This window comes from Brassica napus, unplaced genomic scaffold (genome assembly GCF_020379485.1).
Source record: "Brassica napus cultivar Da-Ae unplaced genomic scaffold, Da-Ae ScsIHWf_1968;HRSCAF=2616, whole genome shotgun sequence".
Classification (NCBI taxonomy): domain Eukaryota; kingdom Viridiplantae; phylum Streptophyta; class Magnoliopsida; order Brassicales; family Brassicaceae; genus Brassica; species Brassica napus.
The window spans coordinates 1-5000 of record NW_026015383.1 but is presented as its reverse complement, the minus strand read 5'-3'; the positions used below and the strand labels follow the sequence as shown (position 1 = coordinate 5000).

General features: G+C 44.0%; 1 protein-coding gene across 1 annotated transcript in view; it reads right to left on the bottom strand.

The window, feature by feature from the left end:
• LOC125599713 (photosystem II protein D1) overlaps positions 1–320 on the bottom strand; it is a 3306-nt gene extending 2986 nt beyond the window's left edge. Inside the window, exon 1 of the mRNA XM_048772856.1 lies at positions 1–320. This exon is cut by the window's left edge and continues 2986 nt beyond it. The gene's annotated coding sequence lies outside the window, so the exon portion shown is untranslated.
• Between the last annotated feature and the right edge of the window lie 4680 nt (positions 321–5000).

Genomic DNA, 5000 nt, shown 5'->3' with positions numbered 1-5000 from the left:
TTTTGTTCAAATCCTTAGTGGGAATAATCAAACGATTCTGTTCGTACATTCGCAAAATTAAGCGTTTCACAATTAGTGAACTATATTTTTTGTCATAATCCGCATTTTCCAAGAAAATAGGGCGGTTTCTATTTAATCTATTTAAACCGTGATCATAAGCAAGTACATAAATATAGTCCCGAAAAAAAAGTGGATATAGAAAACTCTGTTGACGAGCCCCATCGAACTCTAAATATCCTTGAAATTTCTCCATTTGGATTAAAATTCGATTTGAACTAAAAGTAAAGTCTTTATTTTCTTGAGTTCTGAAATGACACATAGTGCGATACAGTCAAAATAAGGTATTAGATTACGAAAGCACTAAATACCTCATAAACAGGTAGACTGCTAACTGGATTCTCTATCTTTAAGAGGTTTCTGTTCGTTATATTATAAAATAACAAAACAAGATGATTAGAAATCCTTTATTTTTTTAACCTAATCGCTCTTTTGATTTTGGAAATATATATATATATTTTTTTTATCAATATACTGCTTCTTTTACACATCCATCTACAACCTAACCCAAACGGACTAGGTAAAAAATAATTAGGACTCACGAAAAAATTGATAATAACACGCAAGAAAAAAATTCCTTCCCATACCCGTATTAGGTACTAATCTATTTTTAACATTTAATTAGATCGGGTAATTTTTCAAATTACGAATGGAAGCTCGTTTCTTTTTGAGCAACCAAGCCACTCGATCGGTCACTACGTATCGAGCGACCTAGCCACTCGGTCGGTCGCTACGTAGTAACCAACCTGCGAACGAGTCGATCGCTATTATTTTTTCGGAAAAACTTTCGTAAAACTAGAATAAGCAACATTTGACAACCTTCAAAATTCTAACAACAATCGTAGAAAAAGAATCTCTGATAAGGGAAGCGATGGAGCAAAATCCGAGAATCAGAATTCGCCCATCCGCCTCTCTCCACGATCTCCCAATCCTTCCTCTCACAACTCGATTTTTTCGACGATATGCTCATTCATTTTCGTAAATCCAATGATATTAAGATCGAAACATGGATCACGAAAATCGAGAAAATTGGTAGCTGCCTAAACGCGGCCAGGAAAGCATAGATATCTAGGAAGATTCAATATTCTTGCTATTCGAAATGAGCAGACAGACACGAAAAGAGTAAGGGCAAATGAGCAAGCAAAACAGAGAGGAGGCTAACCCAGATCTACGAGAGAACTAAGGTATTCCCGACTTGAAATCAGGCTTGGAATTTCGTAGAAAATTACTAAGAAATAGAAACGCCTAAGAGACTGCCGTAGAACTTTAGGGAACTTAAAACCTAGGTGGATAGTCTAGCGAAATAAGTCTTAGGCGATTTTTCCTGTCTCGGTATATTGTTCCATAATTGTTCATCCAGATCTTGCAAACCGATCTAAACTCTCCGAAAGTCGAGAAACGATCGCCACGCATATCATGCTCGCTTCCTAAAGAGAGAAAACGTTAGAGACATGAACGTCGTCTTAAAACCGATTCGTTTCTGGCAATTTTCTCGGAACCGACATATCCCAAGTCGTCAACGTGGAAACAACCAAATCACAGTCCAAGCGTCGTCTATAAATTGCCCCGAATTATCGATCATTCCAAACATCAGAAGAGGAAACGTACACAACCCTTCAAAGTATCGGTTCAACCGTTTTCTTTCGTAAAAAAAAAAAGGGGGAGTAGGTACGTATACTATACTCGTATACTCCCAAACTTCAAAAAACTTCTGCAAATCGTCAAGAATAGGCAAACGACAATCTTAATATTCGTCTAAACGCTAGCAACATATCCATACGATCATGAACATAATCTCAAAAACTGTACATCATTTCTTGTCGCAATCATGCGTACAGAAAATTTGTACCAATATCAAACTGAAACTCGACGATTAGCCAAAGTATTGAAACCTTTTCCGGCTTCAGAAAGCTAGTTTCGTTTTAAAAATTTCTACGAGAAATCTTCAATCACCAAAGCATTTCTTTCAGTTTCCGTTGTACCAAGTAAGCCACGGAAAAGCATCGAAAACATTTGCGACAAAGAAAACTCGAGAATATATGTAGCATCGTGCACGTTAAAAGGATCACTTTCCTCTCGATGGTTAGCTAGAACCACTTCTGGTTGACCAATTTGTTCAAGAAACGAATGTGTCATGAGAATCCTCGCGAAAAACCTATGAAAAGCGTTCCGCGACTAGATCGTATTGAAATAAACTTCGGTAATACTCCATGGGTAACTCCAAGCAACTTTCATCTAATATCAAAATCACAGCGGGAACGTTTCTCGTAGAACCCGCAGAAACAATGCTACTTTGACATATGTTTACATATCACTGATTTACAACCTTCGTAAAATCGGTTATATGATATGATAAATTATCGTGTAGCCCACAGTCGGAAATCATATGATAAATTCTTCGTAACGAAACTAAGTCCTAACAACCAAACGGTTAACGGAAAATCTAAACTTTTCGAAAATTGACCAAGTTCAATACGCTCCACAATTCACTTCTAGAGCTATACGAAACATCCTAAAAAATGCACGAAATACATCTCGGAAGGCCAACTCTTCACAAAGAACCATGAAGGAAAACGCTTGTTCCCATGGACAAATTTACACGACACCTCAGTCATAATTCCTCGATCGCAAATAAAGCTATTAGCATCCGAGCAGGAACAACAATTTTTGGCTGCGAACATTCATAGTCAAACCAGAACGTTTCTCAAACACAGGGCTAATACTAAACCCTCGCAACATCGCGAAATATCTTCAAAGCCCGCGAACATTTCAAGCACGAAACGTGGCATACGAAAGAATAACAAATCTTCAGCATCGCGAGACGTCGCGGACGCCTGAAGATTAGTTCTTCGACGAAATTTCCTTCCTCGATAAAAACACCTTCATGGAAGACCAGACAGTCATACGCACTAACATCTTCTCAAAACATATTCTTCGCGAAGACTCAAAATAGTAATTTTTACCATTAAGTTTGTTGCTGATCACAACAAACTCTTAAACGTCCTAAACAGACTTAGCCATCTCGTAGAAGATGACTCTCTTACATCCGACACAAGGTTAATAGCGCTATAAAAGAAATCCGAAATTTTGGTCTAGCACTTCCGGTTTCCGGAGAGATGCTCGATTCGTATCAAACAAGTCGTATAAGCCGAGAACCTATCGCGGACTTTAAATCGATACGAATCAGGAAGAAATCGCAACAGGAAAAACGATAGCCGGCCAGTCACCGCACAATCCTTAAACCGAAAGTAAACCTAGGTCTTGCCTTAAACCCAGCGCACTGGTCTCTAACATCTCTAGGCATAGTATCAAACACCCTGATACGAGATCCCAAAATTTGTCTCTTTGCCAATATTCGAACGTCTTCAGAAAAATCCCGCAAGTTTACACACTGCGGAAAACTCTCGAAACAGATTATGGATATGGCAATACACACAGAGTTAGATTACGAGACGACAACTCGTAGTCTTCCCTCTACACCCATACAAAACGCCATCGGCAGCAACACGCCTTATAACCGCTACATAAAAACTAGACCATAAAGGTCCTACTGGAAAACTAGTCATAAGAACCTTAAAATCCAAGACGAACTACGAAAGGCTTGATCCCTTCAACAAGGGTACGTAGGCAGCCGTTATAAGGCGCAGCCCCAATCTTATCGCGCTTTCTACTTTTAGGAGAGCGAGAAGATCACTTACCACAGACCTTTTCAACCATTAATTCCGCCTAACTCACCTAGCTTGCCAAGCCACTCCCTAGAACCTCACGCTAGAAGCTCATGGTTCTAACGAGCTGGGGGGCTAACTGTTGGGGTCAAAATCGGTCAAGACGGAATCAATGTCTGAAAGTCCGTAAAAATCAGCATAAACGTTTTTACGAAAAGTAATCTTCGTAAAGATATCTTTACGAAGAGCCTTACAGTAAAATATCGTCCAAATCTCAATCGAACCACTAAATACCGATTGTCCGAAGGCAACGGACATGTATCCAAATCGGCCGCGGACAACTCGAGTATGGAAATCAGACCGCGGACAAGCCAAGCTCGATCGATACGCGGCGACCAAGCATGCACACGGCTCGGTCGCTACGTAGCGACCGAGCGTCTGTCCCGCTCGGTCGATACGTAGCGACCGAGCCTGAGCCAAACTCTGTCGCTACGTAGCGACCGAGCATCCGTCTCGCTCGGTCGCTATGTAGCGACCGAGCCCGAGCCAAGCTCGGTCGCTACGTAGCGACCGAGCGTCCATCTCGCTCGGTCGCTACGTAGCGACCAAGCCTGAGCCATGCTCGGTCGCTACGTAGCGACCGAGCGTCTGTCTCGCTCGGTCGCTACGTAGCGACCGAGCCCGAGCCAAGCTCGGTCGCTACGTAGCGACCGAGCATCCGTCTCGCTCGGTCGCTACGTAGCGACCGAGCCTGGGCCAAGCTCGGTCGCTACGTTGCGAGCGAGCATCCGTCCCGCTCGGTCGCTACGTAGCGAGCGAGCATCCGTCCCGCTCGGGAGCTACGTAGCGACCGAGCTCGAGCCAAAGCTTGGTCGCTACGTAGCGACCGAGCGATCGTCCCGCTCGGTCGCTACGTAGCGACCGAGCATCCGTCTCGCTCGGTCGCTACGTAGCGACCGAGCCGAGCCAAGCTCGGTCGCTACGTAGCGACCGAGCGTCCATCTCGCTCGGTCGCTACGTAGCGACCAAGCCTGAGCCATGCTTGGTCGCTACGTAGCGACCGAGCCTGGGCCAAGCTCGGTCGCTACGTAGCGACCGAGCATCCGTCCCGCTCGGTCGCTACGTAGCGACCGAGCTCGAGCCAAAGCTTGGTCGCTACGTAGCGACAGAGCGATCGTCCCGTCGGTCGCTACGTAGCGACCGAGCGTCTCACTCGTCCGCGTCGGAAGTTCGACGCTACGTAGCGACCGAGCACGTCGTTCTCGTCACCTTCGTGCA